This window comes from Rhinopithecus bieti, unplaced genomic scaffold, assembly GCF_001698545.2.
Source record: "Rhinopithecus bieti isolate Rb0 unplaced genomic scaffold, ASM169854v2 scaffold_42219, whole genome shotgun sequence".
Classification (NCBI taxonomy): domain Eukaryota; kingdom Metazoa; phylum Chordata; class Mammalia; order Primates; family Cercopithecidae; genus Rhinopithecus; species Rhinopithecus bieti.
The window spans coordinates 1,029,193-1,057,032 of record NW_016817843.1 but is presented as its reverse complement, the minus strand read 5'-3'; the positions used below and the strand labels follow the sequence as shown (position 1 = coordinate 1,057,032).

Here is a 27,840-nt window from a genome sequence, read left to right as displayed (position 1 = left end):
CTGAAATCCATGGATATCTATCTGTGCAATGGTTTTAGAGATGTTTTATTGACTCCCACATGTAATTAAGTTACTTGGCTTTTAGGCAAAAGATGATACCATGCCTGTGGATGAGATGACGCGAGTTTTGAACTCTGGGTTTTGTAGAAGAGTTTGCATTGTCTTCCTCCTGATACAGCCGCCACGACGCATGTGAGTCAGGTCTCCTGCATGTCCTCTGAATCAGTTTTGCATATGTGCCTCTAATGGCAGTTTCGAGTTCATCCTGTGTTGAGATGATGCCTGAAGGCGAGAGGAAAAAGTATCTGTGGTTGTCAAATCGGGTGGAAAGTGATTAATCATGGAGACATTTACGGCATGCTGAACTGTTTCGTTTCTTGACCTTTATCCCACATGCATTAGGGGCAGGTGAGGTCAAGTTTAAATCCAGGATGACAAGTGTCTGAGGCTAAGGAAGGTTTCAGCTGAATAGTTGGCTTAGAGTCAATGGGTCTGTGTCTCACACCTGGTGAAAACCGACTCTCAATTTAAAGAAACAGCATGAGAGTGAACACTTGCTGACTTGGCCTTGGGCTAGAGCTTCTTGCAAGGGTTTTAGAACTGACACACCCTTTGGATGTGTTGGGGCATCCTGGTTTTTGGCAGTCCCTGAGTTACAAATCCTGGAATACGTTTGCCTACAGTGTTTCTGTACCATTGGAAGTGCATTGTGACTGCTTCTCTCAGAGTCCTTTAACCTCTTCCTCAAGAGTCAGCTTTGTCAACTTGATATATGTCATGGCAAGCATGGACTCATGCCTGTGTGTCCAAGGTGGCTATACCATTTGTATTTAAGGGCCTCTATTTTTTCATTTAGAGAAGTGACTAGACACTAGAAAATGTCACAGAATAAACGTGTGGACTACAGCTTGTTTTCTGAAAAGGTCTGGGGATCCCGTGTTAGTATTGGAAGACCCTTTGAGGCCTTGTCCCCTCCATTCCAGCCTGGGGACAGAGCAAGACTCCATCTTAAAAAAAAAAAAAAAAAAATCCAGCTCTCAAAATCCCTACAAGAGAGCAGCCTGCAATATTACCTAATTTGTCTTTAATCTGGTACACCTAGGATAATCCCAGAGAACAGAATGGCTTACTGTACACACCCTGGATTACTCAGTAAAGAACATGATGGGAAACAGCAGTATTTTTCTCTTTTAAAATAAGTAGGTTTGGAGAGAGCTGGGAAACTGCGGGCTTTAGTTACAAAATGACTATAATTGTGAGAGATATATTTTCTTCCAATGTTGAAATGCATTGGACAGGATATATAACTTAGAAATAATTTACAGTTAGAGAAGGGCTCTTTCATCTGAGAGGGGGCGCGTCTCCTGGTTGGAAAGGATGGTCCCAGGGAATGAGGGATCAGGCCTCAGGTGAGCTTAGTCTTTTTCCCTTCCAACTTCAATGTGGCCAAACAGAGTGGAAAGTCATCACGTACAAGGACAAAGTCCGTGTTTTTTTTTTCTCACGAGAAGCAGGTAAGTGCTGCTTGAGAAGGTGAAGGCTCACCCGTGGCAGGCTTGCTTCGAGCTGGCTGCAGACCAAAGGCCACACGGGGGCTTTGATCACTAAGGGTGGCACGATGGGTGGCCTTCTCCTTGCTTATGCAGCACTCATCAGCAAATTTCTACTGAATGCCCACTCTGTGCAGGATACTGTGCCAAGCACGAGGGATGCCAGGACCCGGAAGAAAGAGTCCTGTTAGAGAACCACAGCTGATAGCTGCCAGTCAGCAGTAAAGGTCCAAAGCTTGGCCTGGCCTAGGAGGAGGTACCACCGAGGGCTCTGTGGTGCAGGGTCTTGGATGGCATAGTGGGAGTGTGTCAGCGGAGTGGAGGGGTTGGGAGAGTGGGCCCAGATATGCAGGGGAATGGGTGGGCCAGGAGCCTTGGGCCTGGCCTGGCTGAAGGCTGTCTCCTGATGAGGCACTGGCAAGTGGGCTTGGGAAATCGTTTCCCATTTCCTTCAGAGGGATGACCAAACACGGCCCTGCAGAGATCAGCCCAAAGTGCTTGGACCCAGGGCAGCTGGGATGGTTCTTGAGGTGAGTGCATGAAGCCTTCTTTCAGACATATGCGCTAGAGGGCTCCAGCCTCCCCGCAAGCCCTCTTCCTCTCTCTCTCCTCACTGTTGAGGCAAGTGCTGTGTCTGCCTTAGATTCCTTCTGCAGGTTTCTATCTGTCTGCCAGCAGATGACTCTATGTCTGTCAACTCTCAGAATGTCAGGCACATGCGCTACCCCCTGTGTGTGTGGGGTGTGTGTGTATGTGAACATGTCAGATACCCAAGGCAGGCTCTCCACTGTTCAGTGTATCTTCAGCCCAGGACCTGAAAGTGCAAATAGTCACCGCCTACATCCGTCTTCTTCTGCTTCTCCCTTAGGCATCCCCAACTCGACATACACCAGCCTCAACTCTTTATCCACATCCCTTTCCAACATGCTCTTCCTCCAGCCTCTACTGACCCCATCGCAGGAATAAGCCATTCCATTCTCCCAGTTACTCAGGGCGACGGCCTCGATGTCTTTTTCCTCTCACACCTGACACCTGACCTGTGGCAATCCTGTTGACTCTCTCTTTGAAACTCATCCAGAATCCAGCCCCTTGTCCCCACTCCAGCACTCACAGCCACAGTGCACCTGGTCTGGACCCTGGCCAGTGCTGCCCAGTAGGACCCCCTGCTTCTCCCCTTGCTCCACTCTGTGTGTTCTCTGTAGCCTTTAAGAACAAGTCAGGCCATTTCACTATACTGCTCAAAACCATCAAATCGTTTCCCATTTCCTTCAGAATGCCATTCAAAGTCCTTTCCATCACAGCTCTGCGTGGCCTGTGGTGCGTCTGTATCCTCATCTCTGACTTAGTTTACTCCACCCCATTCTCCTCCTTCATCAGACTCCCGGGCGCTCCTTCACCAGCAGCATGCACCTGCCCCAGGACCTTGGCACCAGCTGCTTTCCCTACCCAGAACACTTTCCTTCCCACATCTTCATGGCCAGCTCTTTCCTTCCCTCCAAGTCCCTTATCAGAAAGGCTTTTTCAGTCACTTTGAATAAAACAGAAACCTACCTTTCCATCGTTCTTGACCCCTTAACTAAAACTGCTTGAGTTTTTGTTGTTTGCTTGTTTTCTACTTATTAAAACTTCTGTGGGATTCCCCTTGTTTTTATGGAAATATGTAAGTGTAAAGAACTTCGTCTTATTTTCTGATTATCCCCAGGTCCTAGAACAGTGCTGGTATTTGGAAGCTGTTCAGTAAGTATTTACTGAATAAATGAAGTGCATTATGCTGTGATTCATTGTGTGTTTGGAGGTGTTTGGGGGGACTGGCATGGGAGGATTGGATTTATGGTGGCAATAGTGACATGGCATGATAAAGGCATGGAGTAGGGAGGCGGCCACAGAAATGCAAAGGAAGGATGACTGAGGGAGAGGCCTCTAGCTCGGTTGTTGCAGGACAGGGATGCTTGCCTGGCAAGGCTTTGGATGACTCATTATAAGAGCGGTCCTCCAGACTCAGGATCTGCTTTAACCATAGGTTTTCAGATTCCTCCTGGGGTCCAGTCAACTCCCATGCCAGTCCCTTGTTCCATGATCCCAGGCCCTGCCCCAATTCCTTAACACTCATTCTAGAACCCTAACCCAAACAGCTAAACCTGAGGTTGCAGGCTGACCTTTAGAGAAAAAGTTGAACTTTCTCTTTAAAGCTGAGTGGGAAAAAAACAATGATGGATAAAATGTAAAGATGTACAAAGGTACCAGTTTGTACCCGGGTGTTCAAATTTCTTTAAATTTTGCTCTCAGTGGTACATGGCCATTTGAAATGAGTAATTTAATATTCTGCTTAGTTTTAAATACGTAGATCATTTCACGGCACTACATAGTAAATCTGTGCTTTGCTTGTCTGCATGTGTTTAGGTTCACATCAGTTTTGGTCATGAAGCTATAGCTCAGGCATTTATCATGGACTTCCTAGAAGCTGCCTTGCCAGCAAGGAGCCTAAGAGGTGTTCGGAAAAATTATCCAAAACTTGGAAATAAGGAAAGAGGATGACTCTATGTCCTTTAAAGTCCAGATCACAGCATTGCCTATTAGATCCACTCAAGGATTATTTAAATCTCAAGGGGAATGCAGCTTTGCTTCACATACTGTTTGCTAGTAATTGGCTGCCTGTCAACTTGTGGGAGATAAACTGGATACAATTTTGTCCAGTACAGATGCAAATGATTTCCTTCCTTCCCTTCCCTTTCCCTCCCTTCCTTCCTCCCTCCCTCACCCTTCTCGCTCTCTTTTCTTTTTCTTTCTTTCCTTTCCTTTCCTTTCCTTTCCTTCCTTCCTTCCCTTCCTTCCTCCCTCCCTCCCTCTCTTTCTCTCTTTCTCTCTTTCTCTTTCTCTCTCTTTCTTTCTTTCTTTCTTTCTTTCTTTCTTTCTTTCCTTCCTTCCTTCCTTCCTTCTTTCCTTCCTTCCTTCTTTCCTTCCTTCTTTCTCTCTCCTTCCTCCCTCCCTCTCTTTCTTTCTCTCCTTCCTTTCTTTCTTTCTCTCTCCCTCTTCCTTTCTTTCTTTCTTCCTTTCTTGCTTTCTTACTTTTTCCTCTTTCTTTCTTTCTTTCTTTCTTTCTTTCTTTCTTTCTTTCTTTCTTTTTCTTTCTTTCTTTCTTTCTTTCTCTTTCCTTCCTTTCCTTTCCTCTCTCCTCTCCCCTCCCCTCCCCTCCTTCCTTCCTTCTTTCTTTCCTTCCTTCTTTCTCTCTCCTTCCTCCCTCCCTCCCTCTCTTTGTTTCTCTCCTTCCTTTCTTTCTTTCTCTCTCTTTCTTTCTTTCTTTCTTTCTTTCTTTCTTTCTTTCTTTCTTTCTCTTTCTTTCTTTCTTTCTTTCTTTCTTTCTTTCTTTCTTTCTTTCTTTCTTTCTTTCTCTTTCTTTCTTTCTTTCTCTCTCTCTCCTCCTTCTTTCCTTCCTTCCTTCCTTTCTGTTCTTTTCTTTTTCTTTCTTTCTTTCTCTCCTTTCCTTTCCTTTTCCTCTCCTCTCCTCTCCCGTTCCCGTCCCCTCTGGTTTTTCTTGTTAGTACCCTTCCCTCCTCCCTCCCTCCCCCCCTTCCTTCCTTCCTTCCTTCTCTCTCTCTCTTTCTTTCTTATTTCTTTTCTGGGTCTCAGTTTGTCACCCAGGCTGGAGTGCAGTGGTTTGATCTCAGCTCACTGCAACCTCTGCCTTCCAGATTCAAGTGATTCTCCTGCCTCAGCCTCCCAAGTGGCTGGGACCACTGGTGTGCACCACCACGCCTAGCTAAGTTTTGTGTTTTTAGTAGAGGTGGGGTTCTGTTATGTTGCCCAGGTTGGTCTTGAACTCCTGAGCTCAAGCAATCCACCCACCTCAGCCTCCCAAAGTGCTGGGATTATAGACATGAGCCACCACATCCAGCCAGCTCTTTTATGTTTAAATCGGCCAAGTGTGGTCGATTTCCTTCAGGTTCAAAAGATTACCCAAACATTACAGAGTATTGTGCCATAGAACATTAACCAGTTTCGAATGTAACTTAGCAAACTTTTTCCGGCATTCTTTCTGACATACGATACATCTGTGTTCCTCAAATGCTTTGAGAATCAGCTTTTCCATCCTGTGGGTTCCCTCAGTAATGAGTTAAAGAATTGTGCTTGCTACATGTATGAGGGTATGAGACCCACGTTCCTAATATTTTGAAAATGATGTTTTGACAGAGGAGATAAAAAGTCTCCTATGTTAGCTATATAAACCCAAACCTACAAAATGATGTCAAGTACCATAGAATGTATACAAAAGACATAACCTACTCCCCCCACCAATTTCTATTTTATTAGCATGCATTTCTCAGGAAAGACTATTCATTCTACCATTCTACCATTCTGCCAATTCAAGTTAGACCAGCCATTTCTCTCTGCTTATTCACTTCCTGTTTTCTCTTAATAAATTTATTTGAAGACAATTTATTAGAGAAAAAGTTGTCTTACAAATGCAAATTGTAAGTTGTCTTACTGATGTGATCCAGCAATACGTCCTGGCTGGCACCCTGCCAGGTCTGTAATTAAGACTGGGGTTTGCTGTGCAGGGACACGTTCTCCACCTTTGTCTGGGGAGCTCTGTACTCAATCTTGCGGTTTGTCTTGGGGCTGAGGTGCTGATTGGGAATCAGAAGACATCAGTTCCGGTCTCAGCAAAGCTGCTGCGAGGTGCGAGGCAGAGGCCTGGTTTACCCGATATACCACATGCCCTTGACTTCCCTGTGGTAGGTGCCCCTAATTCTGCTCCAGCCCTTGCTTTGCGTGCAATTTACACTGAGGTTGCAAACAACTGCTTATTCCTGTGAGACTTAGTTTTTTCCTTAGGGCCAATCTGAAAAACTTACCTCCTTAGTTATGTCCTACAGATTTGCAGACAAACAGGGGAAATAAATGGAAGAAATAAGGGAAAATGTTATCCAAAGTTGGAAATAAGAATAGAAGATGACTCTCTGTGCTTTCGATGTCATACTACAAGGAGTTGCTTTATGTAGCACCATTATTCTGGATGGAGAAATCTGGTGGCTTTTGTCATGGAGACTACATCACAACTAGGGTTGTCCTTTTATTTTTGAGATGGGTGTGATGGGGGAGGATGAGGGTACATCATTCTAGAAATGGCCTCATTTTGCATTTCCTCAGATCCAAAGTTGAAATAATTTTCTGTTCTAAGAACCTTTAAAAGTGGTTCATGGGCCGGGCGCGGTGGCTCACGCCTGTAATCCCAGTACTTTGAGAGGCTGAGGTGGGCGAATCACCTGAGGTCCAGAGATCGAGACCATGCTGGCCAATATGGTGAAACCCCATCTCTACAAAATATACAAAAAGATCATCTGGGCATGGTGGTGTGCGCCTGTAATCCCAGCTACTTGGGAGGCTGAGACAGGAGAATCACTTCAACCCGGGAGGCAGAGGTTGCAGTGAGCCAAGATTGCACCACTACACTCCAGCCTGGTGACAGAGAGAGATTCCATCTCAAAAAAAAAAAAAAAAAAAAAAAAGAAAAGAGATGATTCATTTCTTTCTAAAATCATTAATTGAACATTAAAAAACATCGATAGGAAAAATTGAACCAAGAAGGTTTTGGGTTATACTCTAGGTCAGTGAGCTTTATGTTTCTGTGGCTCTGAAGCTACATGGGTGGACGATAGCAGAAGTCAGTGCTCTGAGTGAAGCTTGAAGAGGAGCTGACGGATTTTTCTGGTGGGGAAGGACTGTGGCTGCACTCAGAGAGAGCTGGGCCAGGCGGGGTGAGGCACAGTCACCCTGAATTCACAGACCCACTCAGATCCTTGAATGAGTCTGTCCTGAAATAATGCGGAATCCTGGAACATGCTGCTTTGTGTAGACTCCTTTTTCCTTTTTAACTCGTAAAGGTGTTTGTCTCCTGGGTTTCATTTGAAATGCCTTTTTTTTCCCCAGATGCTTTCACTAGGAGCAATATCCAAAAAGTTATGTTTCTAACCTACCTTGTTGTTTGCCTCCTGGGCAAATGGGCTTGTTTACATTATTGACTCAGTTCAGTGGAAAATATTACCCTGATTGGGATGGAGATGGGGCTGCCGTTCTGAAACAACTACGCAAGTTTACCTGTTCAGGTGGGACACGGCTTCTTGTGTTAGTCACAGATGAATTTTGAACATTTATACATAGTGCAATAAATGCTGGTTTCTTTCCCCTTCCTCACTCCTTCATGGGGCCTATATGTGTGTATCTCTTAACACACATACACACACAAGCAGGCACACACACACATGCACACACACATAAGAGGATACATTGCATATACAACTCAATGCTACAAAGAAGCCCTTTTAGCAGAAGAGCACACAGGAACTCCGCTGAAGTTTGACAGTGTGATTGTCTTGTGGCTACTCTACTCTGAGGCCACTGTTTGAGCACAGTGAGGGCCTCCCTCCTGCCCCCAGCCACACCAGAGAGTGGGCAGGGGGTCACAGGGAGCAAAAGAGGAGCTTTTTGCCATCACCATGAGAGGGTGACCACAGAAACATGGCTCGAAGGTGAGGGTGAGGTGGTGACTCGTGCCTGTGGATTCCGGAGGGGTTGGCATACACAGCCTATTGAGAAGTAGAGCATGGTCCCTGTGGACTCCGAGTGCGCACCATGGTTTGGAAGGTCCACTGAAGGCAGAGTGCTCAGCGACATTGCCAGCCAGCTGGATACGTGTAAACAGCATTGTGAATGGAGAACATTCTTTCACCTTACTCTAGCACATTCTTCTCTCCTACTTAGCTTCTTATCCTTCCTATCTACTCATCTATCTAGCAATCCCTAAAATTAAATCATTTATAAATGAGTCCGACGAGGGTCTTTTCTTGAAAACTGGATTTAAGGAGTAAGGCAGACCCCTGTGTTTGGATGGGGCTTTGCTTCTTGTTATTCGGAAGGAATAACTTGTTTCCAGGTTGGTTGATGACTCCAGCTGAGGAGGAACGAGTGACAAATGAGTCCCAGGGAAGACCCCTAGGGGGAATGACTGGAGGTAGCTGTACCAGGGATGAAAAGAGGGAGGTGGTGATGAGGGGAATGCAGCCCCTCATGCAAAGAAGTGGGTGTTGGAAATCAGTGGGTGACTTTTTTTTTTTTTGGGCAATGTTGACTCCTTAGGTCATACACAGTGGCCTTAGAAAGCCAGCCCTGCCTCTCTTCCCTCAACTGATTGTGGATTTGTGTAATGAGAACACAGTCTTCTTGAAAAGCATTTCCAGGGTAGCTCATTACAAAGCTTCGTGCGGTCTTCCGAGCAGGGCGAGCTGCAAGGCCCCGGGCTTTCCATTCTGAAAGAGCTGTGGGTGTCGGGGTGGCTGCCAGTTGTGAGAGCTCTGTGGGTGGGGACTCTGTCCCTCAAAGCCATGCACTCAGGCTTGCCCATTCTAGTGTCTCTGTGGGAGACACAAAGCTGAGGTATCTCCAGGAATGGGGAGCTCCAGCTGGAAGGACATGGAATTTGAATGCAGCATCTGTCTTTAACTCAGCCCTGAAGGGAGTCAGACAGAATCTGGTGAGAAAGAGGCCACTGAGTGATCTGACGTCCCCTCATCTGGCCTGGATCATTTTTTAAGTGAAACTCAGCCCAGCCCTCAGGTTCATCCCCCAGCATCCCAGTCACCTGCGAACTGTGATTCCCTCTCAGGGCTTCAGGTAAGTGATTCAGTGGAGGCAGCCAGCAATTAAAAGAAGCAATTAAAGATCTTTTATTAAAAGATCTTTATGACAGGCTGCGCAAGGTGGCTCACGCCTGTAATCCCAGAGCTTTGGGAGGCTGAGGAGGGAGGATCACTTGGGCTCAGGAATTTGAGACCAGTATGAGCAACACAGTGAGCCCCTGTCTCTACAAAAAATGAAAAAAAAATTGGCCAGGTACGGCTAAAAAAAATCTTTATGACAAATTGTTAAGTAAAGAATGTAAGTGATGGAATCATATATGTAGCAGATTTTTATCTGTATGTATGCAAATATATAAAGTTCTGTAAGTTTGCACACTAAACCATTGACACAGATGGAGAGTAAAGAACTTTAATGTTTTACTCTATAGGCTTTTCCCCCACAACATTTCAGATATTCTTTTTCTATTTTTTGAGACAGGGGCTTGCTCTGTTGCCCAAGCTGGATTGCAGTGGTACCGTCGTAACTCACTGCAGGCTTCACCTCCCAGGCTCAAGCGATCCTCCCACCTCAGCCTCCCAACTAGCTGGGTCTATAGGTGGGCAGTCACCAGGTCTGGCTAATACTTTATTTTTTGTGGAGACAGGGTCTCACTATATTGTCCAGGCTGGTCTCAAACTCCTGGCCTCAAGCAATCCTCCCGTCTCAGTCTCCCAAAGTGCTGGGATTATAGGCGTGTGCCACTATGCCCAGCCAGCAGATACCCTTGAAAACGTGATTTATCATATAATACAAGCAATGTGTGCTCTCCTTGCTATTTGAAATGCCTCTGAAAATGAAAACCTAATTCTACACTACAAAATTCTGTTGCGGCCGGGCGTGGTGGCTCACGCCTGTAATCCCAGCACTTTGGGAGGCTGAGGTGGGCAGATCACGAGGTCAGGAAATCGAGACCACCCTGGCTAACACGGTGAAACTCCATCTCTACTAAAAATACAAAAAGTTAGCTGGGTGTGGTGGTGGGCACCTGTAGTCCCAGCTACTCGGGAGGCTGAGGCAGAAGAATCACTTGAACCCAGGAGTCGGAGGTTGCAGTGAGCCGAGATCACACCGTTGCACTCCAGCCCAGGAGACAGTGCAAGACTCTGTCTCAAAAAAAAAAAAACACAAAAAACAAAACAAAAAAACAATAACAAAAATAACAGCAAACAACAATAACAAAAATAACAACAAAAAAACCCAATAAACACTAAAAAAACCAAAAAACAATAATAAACAACAATAACAAAATAACAACAAAAAACCGCAAAAAAACAACAAAACAAAACAAAATTTCAATTGCATCTGACATGAAAAGGGCACATAGTCTTCAAATGTCAAGTTTTCTCCGTAGCCTCCCAGTCTTCCTTGGGCTGTAACTCCTTATTCCGACCATCTCTCTTTGCTAATTCCTTCAGTCATCATGGGCTTCATTATTGTCAATTCTTTTTTTTTTTTTGAGACGGAGTCTTGCTCTGTTGCCCAGGCTGGAGTGCAGTGGCAGGATATCAGCTCACTGCAAGCTCCGCCTCCCAGGTTCACACCATTCTCCTGCCTCAGCCTCCCATGTAGCTGGGACTACAGGCGCCCGACACCGCGCCTGGCTAATTTTGTATTTTAGTAGAGACGGGGTTTCACCGTGTTAGTCAGGATGGTCTTGATCTCCTGACCTCGTGATCCGCCCGTCTCGGCCTCCCAAAGTGCTAGGATTACAGGCGTGAGCCACCGCGCCCGGCCATTATTGTCAATTCTTAAGCTTCAATTTTACAAACCCAGCCTTTACATTTTGGTGAAGCAATTTTGGGAAATTTCCCACAACTCAGGAGAAAGCATCTGGAACAATTCAAACTCGAAGAACAAAGAACACCAGAGGAGTCTCATAATGTTTTTGATTTTTTCTTATTTCTTTTCTTTGTCATGATAAGCTTTTTTTTTGTTTGTTTGTTTTCAACTGTTCATTGCCTTATTTTCATATACTTGGATTACAAAAATATCAAGTTACTAGATTTGTATAAGACTGTCCTGACTGCAGAGATTCTCTTGAAGTAGTTTCACTACTTAACCATTCTCTGTTGATAAACTCATCACAACCAAGTTCTTCTATCAGAGGACTAGTAGCTTCAGATGCAGTCAGAGCTGTAGTCAGTATTAAAATATCAGAATCCATCCTCCGAGGATTTCTGTGTTGTTCGGCATCAAACGCCGCTTCCCTTGCTCTGCAGGCCTCCGCTAATCGCCTGCGGCCTTCTGCAAGTTCCTGCATTCTGCTTGGGGCAATTGGGTAATTAATTCCTAAGACGATGACAAGTGGGTGTTGGAGGCAGAGATTCGGCAACACGGCCAGGCCTGGTCAGTTCAGGGGCCCAGACTTGGGCGTGGCCTCTGCACCCTCCTCCTTGGCTGCTCTGAAAACAATCGGATGGCCCTGTCATTATCATCGGGCCTTCCCTGGCCTCCTCACGCTGTACCGCCTGGGCTCCCACCTTCCTTGGCCTCACTCTACCTGCCTGCCCATTGTTAGACCACGGGGTCAGCTGAGCCTCTCCTAGGAAAACTGGAATAACAACAGCACAGCTGAGTGCGCACACGCCCTCACATATCCTGCAGACTGTTGTCCCTATGTAGACATGTTCCCATGAGTAAGGTCTTATCTATTATTTGAATACTTAATAAATGCATAAAAAGAAAACAATAGTGCAAGAAGAAAGAGAGAGTGTGTAGCAGGCCCCAGATGCCTGAGTTCCCTTGGGCAGAACCTCTTTCCCGGCCTGGTCTCTGGCATCTGGGAAGGCCACTCTGCCTTAACTCCTGCTGGAGACACTTGGCTCACAGCTGCTGACAATTTGATGCTCAGTTTTCGCTGTGTTTGTGGCAGTCCTGGATCTCACTGAGGAGTCAGAGGAGGGTTGTTCCCTAAGGCATCGCTCCTTCTCTTCCCAACTCGTCCACCAAAGCAGGGGTGGCCACTCTGAGAACGCAATGAAAGCATTGGATCTGCTACCAATGCCCACGCAGATACTGCATACCTTGCATGACATCCTAGGGCCAGGGGGTCTGGATTGGGAGCTTGTGCCATAGGGAGGTGCTTGCTCTTTTAGCAGTGAGTTATATTCCCTGCCCTCCTTCATCTGAGGACATGCAACCATGAGCTGCCAGCAGCCAGCGAATGCAGGACTAATGTTCAGGGGGAAGGCAAGATGGTCCTGGGGCTTGAAGGTGTCGGTGGCTGCTATGGTAGGATTCTAGGAGACCGCTCAGTCATGGGGGAGCCAAGAGTGTAGGTGGGGGCTCTGCGTGTCCAGGCATTTGCTAAATACACTAGTCACTGTTGTGAAATCTCCCACACCTGAAGGGGCAACCAGTTGGCTTACACTGGGCAAATCACAGCTAGGAGCAGACTAGAGATAATGTCTGCCCTGTCCTCACCACCCTTTCCCCTCTCTTTCTCCATTTTCTCTCTCTCCTGCCTAACTGCGGTTGCATCGCAGGAGTTATAGCTACTGTTTGTTTTGCACTTAACAAAGTCTGTGAGGGTCTCTGTTGACATTTTGGCAAGAGGGGCCTGGAATGCACCTTGCGCGGTCCACCTCCATCCTCAGCCACATCACTGACATTTTGGAGTGAAGAAGCCCTTTGGTGAGATGCCAGTCCAACCTGGATTTTGCACAGTGTTGAGCCTGGGCACCAGGCCCATTCCTGTATTCACTGCACATTAGGATGTGGCTGTCGGCTGAGACGTTTTAGGAGAGTGGGGGTGATCCTGAGTGGAGTTGGCCTGCCTGGGCTCAAATTCCAGCCCTGCCATTGACCTGCCGGGTGACCATGGGCAGGTTTCTTTTCTTTTTTTCTTTTCTTTTTTTTTTTTTTTTTTTGAGATGGAGTCTCACTGTCTTCCCCAGGCTGGAGTGCAGTGGCTCGATCTTGGCTCACTGCAACCTCCACCTCCTGGGTTCACGCCATTCTCCTGCCTCAGCCACCCGAGTAGCTGAGACTACAGGTGCCCGCCACCACGCCTGGCTAATTTTGTATTTTAGTAGAGACGGGGTTTCACTGTGTTAGCCAGGATGGTCTCAATCTCCTGACATCGTGATCCGCCCGCCTCGGCCTCCCAAAGTGCTGGGATTACAGGCGTGAGCCACCGCGCCCAGCCTAACCATGGGCAGGTTTCTTTTTTTTTTTTTTTTTTTTTTGGAGACGGAGTCTTGCTCTGTCACAGGTTCCTCGGCCATCAGTGGGGATAACAGTGGGAACCATGTTATGAAGTCACTGAGAATGAAATGAGATCTTTCTTACAGAGTTTTGTTTGCATTATTATGCCAGGCACATGAGAAGTACTTGGGAGTCATGACTTTCAATCGTGTTTGGCACCAGAGAGAGGGATTGTGGTTCTGAACCACTTCTCTGAGTAAAATAATCTCTCAGTGTCTCTCCTTCTTCCACATCACTGTGCACATAGTTTTTCTTTAAAACTTTGAATATAAAATTAGCCAGGCATGGTGGCGTACACCTGTAGTCCTAGCTACGCAGGAGGCTGAGGCAGGAGAATCGCTTGAACTTGGGAGGTGGAGGTTGAGTGAGCTGAGATCCGAGATCGCACCACTGTACTCCAGCCTGGGTGACAGAGCAAGACCCTGTCTCAAAAAACAAAAAACAAAAAACGAAAAACAAAAAAAACCCAAAAAACTTTGAGATGTGTTTTTTGCTATTAGGGACTTGAGTCCAATGGATCAGTAGCTGTCTTTGTGACACATAGTGATGGAGAGGAACCACGGTGGTTCATTCATTCATCCATGCATTTATTCAGCAATGACTTCTCTAACTGCGCATTGCTGGCTGGGCCTTCACTTCTGCACAGAGTGTGCAGGGGAGCAGATATTTCAGAGTCCTGAGTGAAACAGGCCTGAGACTTGTGCTCCTTCTGGGGAGAAGTTTGCTTGCCCTTTTCAGCCCCGGCTTGGGGTGTGGTGAGTGGTTGCTGCCAGAGGGCCATGTTAGGACTCATTTAGGACTCATGTGGCCTGGATGGCTGCCCACTCACCTGGGGTATGAGCTTTTCCTTTTCCTGGAAAGTTCTTTTCAAGTGTGAGGAGTGGGATGAAGACTTTGTCCACATGTTTTCTCCCTGCCCTGACTCACTTGTGGTTTTCGTTCCCAGAATCTCCTCTGCCGTGTTTTGGTTTTGAGGGAGTTGTGTGTGCGCCTTGCTTCTCTCCACTGGCCTCGCCCCCTTCACCGCACCAGACCTTCCAACGAAACATTCTGGATGTGCAGTTTTCTAGCAGTTGAGAGAAGAAATGGTGAGGGACATGCTATTTTGCACCATTTTGTTCTTGAACATTTTTCGTTCAAGAAAAACAATAATGCCACACCCAAACTAGCGTTCCACTGCACTCACCTTTTAGAAACACGAGAGAACCTCTTGAGCTTAGCTGTTGTGGTCCCACCTCCAGCCTCTGCCCATGCAAGCTCTGCTCTCACCTGGCCCTCAGCCGGTCTTAACCTGCACTGTTGCGTCCTCCCCAAGCCGCCAGGCCACAGGGCTTTTTTTCTTCCTGTGTGGCACTGGTCAGGGTGGGCTTTTCACCTTTTCCTTTTCATTAGCTTCTGGCACATCACCCCAACTTGATGGTGAATCCCTGAGGACAGGGATTAAGCCCTGACTTTTACAAAAGGTTTCTGTAAAATCAAATCATAATCACTGTAAATTAAAATAATGCAAACAAAACAAAAAGTGCAAGGAAGAAAGTCAGTGTCAGTTACAATCCAGCCCCCCAGAGACATCCGCTGCCCATGCCAGCTGCAGCGTCCCTCTGGCTAGCTCTCTCTACACCTATGTCAGGTGCTGCTTACGGAGGTTGTAACAAGAGTGGGATGGTAATAGGCGTTGCTGCTGTGGGACTGACCAGCACTACACTGCTTTGTTATTTGTTTATTTATGAGATGGAGTCTTGCTCTGTCGCCCAGGCTGGAGTGCAGTGGTGCGATCTCAGTTCACTGCAACCTCCGCCTCCCGGGTTCAAGCGATTCTCCTGCCTCAGCCTCCCGAGTAGCTGGGATTACAGGCACACGCCACCACGCCCAGCTAATTTTTTGTATTTTTGGTAGAGACAGGGTTTCGCCATGTTGGCTAGGCTGGTCTTGAACTCCTGACCTTGTGATTCACCTGCCTTGGCCTCACAAAATGCTGGGATTACAGGCGTGAGTCACCGCGCCCGGCCTGCTTTGTCATTTTTTTGCCCTTGCTTTGTCATCTCTTTCCCTTCCTAACCCAGGGGACCCATTTTTAGCATAATATTATGTAAGAAATGGGTGTAGCAAGTCTCGATTGATGGCCTTGACAGATTATTCAACACACATTTCTTAAGAGATGGAATGACACATGGTGAAGAACACAGCCCAGTAGCCAAACTGCCAGGTTTTGAGGCCTGCCTATATCTGGCTGACCCTGGAGAAGTGACATAAATTCTCCATGCCTCAGTTTCCATATCTCTAAAATGGGGATTAGAATAGGATCTACCTCATATGTTTATACTAGCACTTGATTGTGTTCTAAACAGTACCTGCCCTGTGACAAGTGTTTGGTGAGAGTTCTATTGACCATCTATTAATGTGCAAAGTCCTGGGAATATGGGGAGTGAAGGCTATAGCAGCTCTCACGAGTCATGCCATGCATGCAGTGAATGACACCATAAGGGCCGCTGGAGGGCAGTCAACTTGGGATCTCTATCCACGGCAGCATTGAGGAAGGGTGCTTAAGCCATCCTGGGAGGGGCAGGAGAGCATCCTCCTGCAAGGGTGCCCTGGCCTTCCTCACCTCCCTGCCCATGCAGAGAGTAACATTTGCATCACTCACACTAGGGGGTGCTGGTGGGACAAGGCTGCTCATGGCTGAAGGGGACCTGGAGGGCTCTGCATGCTCTGAGCATCCTGGTCTCCCCTGCACAGCCTCCGTGGCAGGGGTGAAGGACTCTGATGGTGTTTGTCACACCTGAGCAGCTTGGGTGGTGAGACAGGGTTTCTTGGCCTTGTCTCTTCTCTTCTGTTGCTGTGTCCTTGATTTCAGTCCAGCAATCCTATGGGCCCTGTGTCCCCTCCTCCTGTGTTATTCACCTCAGTGGCTGGTGATCTCCAGCTTGAGGACCACTACAGAAGCAACAAGGAGCTTGGAAGTTTATTTCTATCCAACAAGAAAAGATCATGACTCTCTTTGTTTTCTGGTCTGGATGATAGAAATGAGAGATCAGGGAGAGGAGAGGCTACATAGACTTTAATTATTCTCAGGCAAATTTCTAAAACACATTTACACTAACCAGCTGTCTTCTGAGGGTGCTAAACAAACCCCTCTCATCTGAGGCTTGCCCTTGGCCCTGGGCTGCAGCAGAAGGGAGTTTACTCACATCTCCAGTTGTGGGGCTGCCTGAGTCTTGCTGTGAGCCAGGGGTGTGATTGATCTAGGGTTTTGTGAGATGGGAGGGAGAAGAGATTCTGCAGGGATTTCCCAAGTCCACTGTTTTGGTTAGATTCTCTTGTTCTTTCAGTTCCCCAACAGACTGCACCATCACATAAATCAATGCTGAAGTGAGTTGTGGCATGAGTAGTTCCAAGCAATCCATGATCAATGTGTACCTTTAGCACTGGGGCAACTGACTCAGTTTCCATTACAAAATTGACCTTCAATTGTGTTCAGTTTGGGGTGATATGGAAAGGCAGTCTAACTGAAGAGAGCGTAGTTGGGGTGTTGGTGTAACTGCCTAGTGGGCTTTCCTTGCCCCCTGCCCAGATATAGCCAATTTATCAAGACAAAGGAATTGCAATAGAGAAAGAGTTGAGTTCACACAGAGCCAGCTGAACAGGAGACCGGAGTTTTATTACTCAAGTCAGTCTCCCTGAAAATTTGGAGGCTAGAGTTTTTCAAGGATAGTTTGGTGGGCAGGGGCTAGGGGAATGGGTGCTGCTGATTGGTTGGGGATGCACTCATAGAGGTGTGGAAAATGGTTCTCATGCTGTGAATTCACTTCTGGGTGGGGGCTTCAGGAGTACTTGAGCCAAAAGTCATGGGTCTGGGTGGGCCCACTTGGTCATCAGAAATGCAAAAGCCTGAAAGGACATCCCAAAAGGCTGATCCTAGGCTCCCAAGAGTTATGTTATCTGTGGGACTTGGTAATCATTTATGCCTACATCTTAGCAGAATTCAGCCTCCTCTCATCCCCTAACTTTGTGGTCTCTCATCAGTTTTACAAAGGTGGTTTAGTTTTGGGGAAGGGCTATCATCATTGAAACTATAAACTAAATTTCTCCCAAAGTTAGCTTGCCCCAGGTCCAGGAATGACCAAGGAGAGTCTGGAGGTTAAAAGCAAGAGTGGGTGGTTAAATCAGATCACTTTCACTGTCATAATTTTCTCACTGTTATAATTTTTGTAAAGGCAGTTTCATTGGGAAGTTACCTGGAGGTGGCAGGACACCTGTGCACAGGTGAGTCTGCAGGGGAGTAGGCGTTGGTCTGGAACTGCTTCTGACCTTGTGTACACTGGTCACGTGACCTCAGGCAAATCCCTTGACCTCTTAACTTTTCTTTTTTCTTTTAAACTAAGAGCAGTAAATTGTGTTCCAGATGCTGGTGGGTGTCTCACCGAGAAGGTTCCATAGGCAAGTATGTCTGGAAAAAGCTGGTCTTCCACGTCCTCTCAATTACAACTTCATTAGCATATTAAAGGCTCTGCCAATACCTGCAGGAAGAAAACTGTTTGGTGTTCAGCAAACACTTTCCCCTTGTTTTCTGACCACAAAACCTCCTCTCTGTGGTGATGGTGGTGATGGGGGGATACATTTTGGGAAATATTGGTCTAGGGGTTCTTTCTGCTCTCGAGCCTTGTGATGTAAAAATTTTTGCCTGCAAAGTGCATGTTGTTGACCTTGACCTTAGCAGCCTCCGCTGAGGCTTGCTTTAGGAGGGACAGCCTCGGGCAGCAGAGTGATAGAGCTCAGCCCTACCACCAGCTTCCAAAGCATGGCATCCAAAAGAGCTTCAGTTCTAAACCAAACCTCACTGTAAACTTGCAACTGAAATTGTTGCAAGTTCCCTGTGGGTGAGGAACACAGGGCAGCGTGTCTGCATTCTCCCCTGTCATGGAACCTGCCATGTCCCAGCAGCCACCAGGGTCCTGGCCCTCCCCTTTCCCCTGGGCCACTGTCATTAGCCCAGCTGACTCCCAGCCCCCTCCCTTCCTCTGTGCCTCATGCCCTGGTTCTGCTTTTAGAGGAGCCAGGCTTGGCTGAGCAGGTGGCCAGCATTGGGAGGGAGCAGAATGGCTCCTGTTATTCCCTCCCTTCCTTAGCTTGGAGCAGGAAGCATCCACCTCTTGCCTGTAAGAGTCACCAGTGACTGTATCTAGAGACTTATTACTTTCTGTGGCTTGAAAAAAGCTTTTTAAAACATGAAAATCACTTGCATTTACATAGCTTTTTCACTCTTTGAAGGCTTCACTCATTATCTGGTTTAGTTGTCTTCGAGCCCCATGTCTGGAAAGGCAGTGGGCAGAGACATATTTTATAGACCCCGCAGCCCACAGAGCAGAAGAGGCTGAGGGAGTCCTTCACGTTATCCTGGCAGTGGCAGGAGTTCTAAGCAGTCTCCCTCAGGACTCCCTGAGCTGTGATGGCCTGGCTCACTCTGTAGATGGAAGCTTCCAGGCCGGCTGGAATGCTGCCCCTTCCGGTGGATTTGGGTTGATTCCTGGGCTGACCACAGAAAGAAACGTCCCTTACTACCAGAAGCTCAGGAGTGAGGGGTGCAGAACACCCTTTCTGGGGGCTTCTGTAGCAGCAACAGGGGCTTTCTTGTACTGTTTTGTCAGGATATTTGGGGCATGCATGGGTCTAAGGCCAAATTCCTTGGCCTGCATTGGAGAAGAGATTTCCTTATCTAAACTTGTGAAGGGCAAGTGGAAGAAGCCAGGTGGGAGAGCTCTAGGGGCATGCACATGATTATGTAGAGTCAAAAGCACCCATGTAAGGGACATGTTGGCAGTGCTGCTGGGCTTCTTACTAGGGAGCACACTCTTTTTTTTTTTTTTAAGTTTTTAATTTAATTAATTTATTTTTATTATACTTTAAATTCTAGGGTACATGTGCACAACATGCAGGTTTGCTACATATGTATACATGTATCCCCTGTTGGTGGGGAGCACACTCTTTGCTGCCTCCATCAGGGACATGCTGACCAGTCCCTGGCCTCCTCTCTGCCGCAGCCATGGGGCTTCAGAAGCCTCAACTGATGCCCCAGCGTGGCCAGAGATGTCCTGTGAGACAGCAGCTGTTGCTTTCCTCAAGCTCCACACTGGGTGGATGAACCGTCAGTAACTTAATGTATCCTGTGGCTTATACCTGACACTTTTTGTTTTCAATCTCTCAGTGTAAACAGAGTAATTATATAACCCTTTCCTGCAACCCATTACAGTGGTTAAAAAAAAAAAAAATCTCAAAAGACGCTGTCCCAAGTCAGGTGTACTGAGACATTTTGTTTTGAGTTTCCAGAATTATTGCAATCCTTTGCTGTTCATCCTTGGCCCCTGCCCCATTTTGCTCTTGGGAACAGGAACCAGAGGCTGGCACTGGGCACCAGGTTCAACTCTGCAAGAGCAAAGCCAGACCTGGACAAGAGCTGTTGATTTTTACAGCCATGTTTAACTGAAATTCCACATAGAACATTTTCTAAAAATCCAAACTTTGAACCATTGACTATGGAACATTTTTTTCTTATAATTTTGGTAGAAATTTATTTTCAGTAGCTTTTAAAATTATAAAGTCAATATGTAGAAAATAATAAAGGGGCAAAGAGAAGATAAAAATGAACCATAATCTCACCATCCAGAGATACCCACTTTTGATATTTTGTTGTATTTCTTCCCAGTTCTCTGTATATATGTGTACATATATGTGTAATTTTATTGTTGTTTTGGAATTCGCTGTGTTTAAATTTTGTACTATAGCTTTCTACTTTGCATCATATAACTACGTTTCTGCATCATTAAATAGTCTTGAAAAACACCATCTTGAAGTTGCTACAATAGATTCCATCTTATAGCAGTGCCATAATTATTTAACTGTTCCATATTGTGGGACAGATACACTGTTGCCATTTTTTTACAACTATATATAAAGCTTCAATGAACATCTTCGCAAAGAAGTCCAAGTTTCTGATTCCTTCCTTTCCATGGTTTGCCAGAAGGGTTATTGCCAGGTGGAGGGATATAAACTCCTTTATTATACAGGCTTCAAATCCAGATTGCCAAATTGTTTTCCAGAATAGTTCTTCCAAAGACAGATGCCCGAGGCTGCCAGCAACTGCCAGCAACCTCAGCTGGGAGCCGTGGAGGTGAGAGGAGGCCATTTATTCATTGCACATTCTTTCTGTGATTTCTGAGATGAAGAGAGAGGTTGAGATTTGACTCGTTGCTTACAGAGCCGTAGGCCAAAAGGGAGGAAGGGAATGAATGAGTGCTGAGAATGCACCTGTGTCAGATCCGGTGGGAGCCATAATGACCCAATGCCTGTCACCCAAGCTGTGGTGAGCCGTAGCGTTCAGCAGGTGTGTGGACTCCTGAATTCCCGACGTTTCTTCTGACTTTTCTCTGTAACTAGTTAACAGCTGGCATGTTCCGGGCACGCTCGGGTCAGACTGGACTCTCTCTCTGAAGAACATCAAAATTGTCACTTTGCACATAATTCTAAGTACACAGATTCTGGGAAGGCAGTCCTTAAGGTGTCCCAAGAGGAAGTGTTGGCTTTCTGCAGTAATGTTTCTCTTTTGTTCGGGTTCAGAGGCTACTTTTCTTGCTAACTGCTGAGTTCAGAGCCTCCTGAGTGAAGTAGATTCTGAGTGCCAGAGAAGCAGAACATAATGATCCTCAAATTTAGGTTTTTTTTTTTGTTTTTTTTTTTTTTTTTTTTTTTTTAAATAACCAAAAAAATGATTTGTAGAAAGGTCTTAGCTAAAAACACGATGCCTGGAGCCAGTCATACACTCAGCCAATGTTTGTGATGCTTAAATGAAATGAAATGAAGTGACGAATGTCACCCCAGGAGGTGTCCAAAGAGCACCCTCCAGGGGTCAAAACCTCCGCCAGGCATCCACTGTCACCTCTTCCCAAGACAGCTGAGGGGCCTGGGACCACCAGGACCAGGGCAGAAGGTCAAGCATTAGACCTTCCAGGCGCCTTCTCCCCCAGGCTGGCATCTGCCCGGTGCCAGGTGCCAGTAGGAATGTGAGAAACAGTGTCCTGCTGCAGGTGTGTGATGACACCACAGAGCCATGGGCTGCCATGGCTGATGTCCATGGGGTTGAGTCTGGGCTCCAGTGGCTCTGCAGACATTACTTGATCTCATTCATCATCACATCCTTCATCTATAGAATGGGCTAACAGGCTGTCCGCCTTTTGAATGGTTGGGATCACTGATGGAAAAGTCGATATTGGAAATGTACTGAAAAACTTAGAAGGGCTGGGCATGGTGGGTCACACCTGTAATACCAGCACTTTAGGAGGCTGAGGTGGGCAGATCCCTTGAGGCCAGGAGTTCAAGACCAGCCTGGCCAATATGGCGAAACTCCATCTCTACTAAAAATACAAAAATTAGCTATGCATTGTGGCACACGCCTGTAATCCCAGCTACTCAGGAGGCTGAGGCAGGAGAATCGCTTGAACCCAGGAGGTTGAGGCTGTAGTGAGCCGAGACTGAGCCACTGCATTCCAACCTGGATGAGAGAGCAAGACTCGATCTCGAAAAAAAAAAGCTTGGGAGGTGCTAAATGAATGTTACCTTCCATGTGCCTCTTCCCACAGACTCAGCAATCCAGGAGCAGAGGCAGCGACCCAGAATCACTAGGGGTGATTCTCTTTTTTTTTTTTTTTTGAGACAGAGTCTCGTTCTGTCGCCCAGGCTGGAGTGCAGTGACTGGATCTCGGCTCACTGCACGCTCCGCCTCCCGGGTTTACGCCATTCTCCTGCCTCAGCCTCCCGTTTTTGTTTGTTTTTTTGTTTTTTTGTTTTTTTTTGAGATGGAGTCTCGCTCTGTCGCCCAGGCTGGAGCGCAGTGGCGTGATCTCGGCTCACGGCAAGCCCTGCCTCCCGAGTTCACGCCATTCTCCTGCCTCAGCCTCCCGAGTAGCTGGGACTACAGGGGCCCGCCACCACACCCGGCTAATTTTTTTTTGTATTTTCAGTAGAGACGGGGTTTCACTGTGTTAGCCAGGACGGTCTCGATTTCCTGACCTCATGATCCGCCCGCCTCGGCCTCCCAAAGTGCTGGGATTACAGGCATGAGCCACCGCACCCGGCCTAGGGGTGATTCTCATAAGAGATTTTCAGTATACAGGGCGGATCCTGGGGGAGATACTTTCCCTGGAACCGAGGGAGGTCTTCTTGTGTCTTCAGGTGGTGTTTGTCCCAGGGGCAGGATGCACAGTGGCTCCTACACATGCGGTTTGGCAACCCTGTCCCTCCTCACCCTGGTGCCCTGGCAGTCCCTTCATATTTCTGTCCTTTGCATCTTCTCTGAATTCCTGGATTCCTAGCTGCTGCCTTGGCAGCATGGCCTGAACACTGTGCCCATTGGCGGGCATTTAGGGGGCAGAGGTGTTCCCTGGACTCATAGGGAGCCCAGTCAGGCTCAAGGCACAGCACTTGCAGGTGGATGGAGGCTCAGGAGGCACAAAGGTATTGCGGGCAGATGAGGTGGGGCTGCCCCCCTCCTGCCCTTGCTGAGAAGGAGACTCTGGTGGGGCAGAGGGTCCCAGTCCCCAGCAGGGCAGCCTAGTGGGTACCGTTTGGGAACAGGCAACTCATAGCCTACTGCCGCCTGTGCATGGTTCAGCCTATAGGAGGCAGCCTTGGCTTGCAGCCCAGTCCCAGTTCCTTCCAGGTGTGACCACAAGACCTGAGTTATGTGACACAGAGCGTGACAACTTTCATGCGGGCCACCTCTTCCAGAATGGCTATGGGGCCTGGCAGGTCCCTGTGCCCGTTGGACAGCTAGACTTGTGACAATAAGGGACAGCGACAGGGCCTGGTGTGTGGCCATCCCTCTGCCCATAGGAGGCTACCAGGTCTAGGCTGAGCTGGAGCCCCATAGCACTGGTTTCTAGAATAGTGCAGATGCTGGGCCTATCCTGGAGACTATACTTAAAATAAAAAAAGAACAAAAAATCTTTCTTAGGGTGTAACTCTTCACAGTTATTCCTAGTTCATAAGGGAGCAACTGTTTGCGATGCTTTCTGGAGGCTTCTTAAAGGAAACCTCTCACCCTCTCTTGGGTGTGGCACTTGGCTGCTGGGAACAGACAGTTTATCTTGCAGAGAAAACTGTTTTGCAAGAGGTTTCCCACCATTATGGTCTTAGGGAGGGTCCCTGCCAGCTTTTCTTAGTCACTTGGGCTTAGAGGGAAGGTGGTTTTCGTTTTTTTTCTCTGTTCTTTTTTTTTCTTTTTTCTGAAGGCAAGAGCCATCTGGGGGCAGGGCACACATGGGTAATTACCCTGACTTAGGGAGACAAAAGCACTGCTGATCAGCAGTTCTCAGGGCCGCTGCAGGTGGCTGATGCTTTTGGTGGAATGTCACAAAGTACCCAAGCCGGGGGTGAGTCAGAAATCCTTAGGTCACTTGTGGTTTTCTTTCATGGTTTTGCTGTGACTATTAACTTGTTTTTACTTAACAAGAAAAACAGGTGTTTGGGTGTCTGTTTGAAACAGTGCTGCCCTGCTGTTAGCAACTCACTATAGTCATGAGGCTGTCCTGGCTTGGCGACACTGAATACCTACCTGGAATACGGAGTGAACCCTGGAGGAAGCCGGAAGCCAGTCCCCTGAGAGGGATGGAGCATCCCTGAGCGCAAATACACAACCTGGTTGTTGTGAATTTAAATCGAACGTGGAGTCAATCGACCAATTCATTAATCTGAATTGCTTACTTACTGCGCCAGCCCCCAGCACCCTCCCGGACACCTTTAGAGATGAACTTCCACCTTGGAAGGAGCGTGTGTGCTTGGACCTTGGCTTTGCTTTTATACATGTAGCCAGGTGAGCCGGCAGCTCTCTCACCTGAGTTCTGTTGCTTTCTGGAGGGAAATAGAGGCAGTGCATTTGTCCACATGCTGCTGTGGATCTTCTTTCCACCTGGCCAGGCAACCAGATGCTGCAGCTTTTTAAGTCTCACTAACGTCAATGTGTGCACTGCCCGTTACCAGCACCAAGACACTGACAAGAATGCCTGCCTCCCCAGCTGCAGGTGCTGAAGGCTTCCCTCAAGTCCTCAGGCCTTAAAGGATGAGTTTCAGGCTTTTTGCAAAGAATATCAGAAATGAGAATCTGGCTCAAAGCAAGTCTGTGCAATTCTGCACAGGGATCAAAGGAAATGGAGACGCCGGTTTGACTCCTGGGCCTTGGGCCTGGACATGGCTGGGATCTGCCAGAAAAACAGACCAGGAGCTTTTTTTTTTCTTTTTTGTTTTGAGACAGTTTCTTGCTCTGTCACCCAGGCTGGAGTGCAGCAGTACGAACGCACCAGCTCACTGCAGCCTTGACTTCCCGGGCTCGAGTGATTCCCCCACCCCAGCCTCCCAAGTAGCTGAGACTACAGGCATGTGCTGGCTAATTTTTCAATTTTTTTGTAGAGATGGGATCACACTATGTTGCCCAGGCTGATCTCTGACTCCTTGGCTCAAGTGATCCTCCTGCCTTGGCCTCCCAAAGTGCTGGGATTACAGGCATGAGCTACCACGCCCAGCCTGCTGTTTTTTTTTTTTTTTTTCTTTTAAAAAATTTTAAAAGAAAATTGGGTGGAGAAAACAAAGTGTTTAAAAAAAACCCAGGAGTTAAAAGTGACCCAAATGTCCTCCTTTTACCCCGTGCTTATTGTACTTGCAACACGACTTATGTCTGTGACCTGTAGACACAGGGCTCTGCAGGATTGGGGCTGTATTCTGCAGCTTGGAGCATAGGTGACTGGAATGCTGACTAGCGATTGCTCAGGGCATAGCCTTCCCCATCCCCTGCCACCAAACCAGACCCCAAGGTTGTGGGAATTCCTGGAAACCATGAGGTGCTTGAGCTCTGTCCTGTATGGCCGAGAGCTCCAAAGATTTGCTGCCTTGCTGTGCCACTGTGGCTGGCAGGGAAGCACCAGAGCAGCCGGTGAGTCAGACACTCCAGGTTATTGTCGCTGAAGTCATTTCTGAGGGAGATGGCCAGCACCTCGCTGCAACCAATTGCTCTCCAGGAGGCACCAGTCACAAAGGTGGGAGAACGCAGTCATTGCAGGTAGACTTTGCTCTGTATCTTGCTGTGTCCGCTGTACCATGGACATGCCCAGATCCCAGCAGACAGTTCATCTGTTGGATTAATCTGTTTTATTCTTTTTGAAGAAGAGGCAGTCCAGGGTGGGAAGCCTGTCAGTGCATCACTCATCACTTCTGGAAACATTTTCGCCTCCTATTCCTTATGGATATGAGATAGGGTGTTCGTGGGCCCTTGCCTGGGCCTCCCTGAGGTGTGGATTGCCTGTATGAAAGGAAGTTGAAACTGATGGCTTGTAGGTCCCCTCACAGTGGCTGACCCCTGAGCCATCTGGGCAAAGCCAGCTGTCATAAATGACCAAGCAAGTTGGCTTGTGGCTAAAGTGATGTCTTCACCAGCATGTCCTTGCCAGAAGGGTGAAACATCATCAGGGCAGGCCACACGCCAGTCGCAAGCTGCCCTTGAGGCAAATGAGAGACTCCTTCCATCTCTGCAATTCCCACACTTGGGGAGTGCCTGTGCTTTGCAGAGGCCCGTGGTGAAGAGACAAGGGTGGCTTATTGCCTGGCTGGGGAAGCCCAGGGCTCAGGGCTCCTGGCACAGGGAAGGTGCTGGGAGCCCACAGGCTTCCAAGGGCCTGAGTGAGGATGGCTGGTGGATGTCTGCCCTGCTGGCCACGCTCATCACTCACCGAGGCAGAGTTGGCTCTGCTCAGCCTCTGAATGCCTAGGAGGCATTTGTTGTCTGTGCAGGGACAATGAGAATCCAGGATTAGAGGGGGCAAGGGTCCTAAAATCCACACAGGCCACTCCTAAGGTTTCTTGATCTGTACACAGGGATCTGTGCCAGGTCCACAGGGATGTATCTGTGGCTGGTAGTGGATGAAATGAGGCATCGTGACAGGAGCTACTGTCAAGCTTCCTGGAGCCTGAAGGTTCTTAGGGAAGTGGAGATGGGGATGACAGGGGCATTCAGGAACTACCAACAGAAGAGAAGCATTTGCTCTTTTCTCTCTCTTTCTTCCTTTCTTCCTTTCCTTTGTCTCTTTCTCTTTCTTTCTTTCTTTTCTCTCTCTTTCTTTTCTTTTCTTTTCTTTCTTTCGAGACAGGGTCTCACTCTGTGGCCCAGGCTACAGTGCAGTGGTGTGATCATAGCTCACTGCAGCCTCGGTCTCCCAGGTTCAAGCAATCCTCCCACCTCAGCCTCCTGAGTAGCTGGGACTACAGATGCGCACCACCACACCCGGTGAGTTTTTGTATTTTTTGTAGAGACAGGGTCTTGCCATGTTGCTCCAGGCTGGTCTCGAATTCCTGGGCTCAAGCGATTCGCTCACCTCAGCCTCCCAAAGTGTTGGGATTACAGGTGTGAGCACTGCTCCCTGCCAGCTTTTATATGTTTAAAATCCAGTCCTTGGTTTTTGTTTATCCATCTGGCTGTGGCTCCAGGAAGACAATTGCCCCAGCATGTCTGCCACTTACCTGCCCACTCCGATCTTCCCATTTATCAGACTTGGGCCCAAAGTGTGGCGGGTTGGTGCCCAGAAGAGAGACCAGGAGGAGGGGAGAACTCACAGAGCAGTCTGGTGCCCCTCCTCCTCTGTTTACCGGCTTCCTTGGAAACCAGAACCATGCTTTACTGCCTGTGCTCCATTGTTCTCTCACTTCCTGGAGATGGACACTGAGTCCCTTTTTCTCTCTCCCGACATCGAATGACCCTGACCTTTCCTTCCTTCACGGTCCGCACTTCACCAGAACATGATCTCGCTCTGTGCGATGATGCCTGTGGTCCGGGGAGGGGGAGCCCGGCCCGGCCTGTCCTCCAAGTCTGCCTTCGGGAGAGAGCGAGAAGTCCGCGGGCTCAAGCTGACTGCCTCTCCCCGCAGCCACTGGGAGTCCCTCAGCCGTGGACACGTGGGAAGGGTTCTTCATTCTTGGCGCCTCCCTTCCTTTGTGCTCACTCTCTGAGGAGAGAGGGAGCTGTGAAAACTGCTCTAACACAAGTGCCTGGGAGAGAAGGTGGACCGACCGCACCTTTCGCCTGGTGTGGGTGGGGAATTGTCTTTCCTTGCCCTCAGTTCATGTGGAGGGCATTTCCTCTCCCCTACCACGTAGGGGCAGTGTTGGGCTGAACAGTTTGTTTTTCTCCACCCGGTTTTCTGACTTGCCCCCAAGGAGGAGCTGTGTCTTGTCTGACCAGGGAGACTGCTGAGGCTGATGCATGTTGGCTCAACTCATGAGCATCCGTGGCCACCATGTTGCTGTCATGAAGTTTTTCTCCCTCTCTCTCCTCTCTGTCTCTCTTACCTACCACGCATCTCACCACCAGGAAGAAGTG

General features: G+C 47.9%; 1 long non-coding RNA gene across 4 annotated transcripts; it reads right to left on the bottom strand.

Moving 5' to 3' along the window:
* Positions 1 to 142: 142 nt before the first annotated feature.
* Positions 143 to 27,095, bottom strand: LOC108518054 (uncharacterized). 4 transcript variants are annotated; one of them, XR_001882278.1, is made up of 5 exons: positions 26,985 to 27,095; positions 17,666 to 17,947; positions 14,617 to 14,897; positions 14,260 to 14,496; positions 143 to 282 (listed from the first exon to the last, which is right to left on the bottom strand). It is a non-coding gene; the product is annotated as an uncharacterized LOC108518054 (long non-coding RNA). The 4 variants fall into 4 exon arrangements; XR_001882277.1 differs by lacking the exon at positions 143 to 282 and adding an exon at positions 11,124 to 11,626; XR_001882279.1 differs by lacking the exon at positions 143 to 282 and adding an exon at positions 11,125 to 11,485.
* Positions 27,096 to 27,840: the final 745 nt, after the last annotated feature.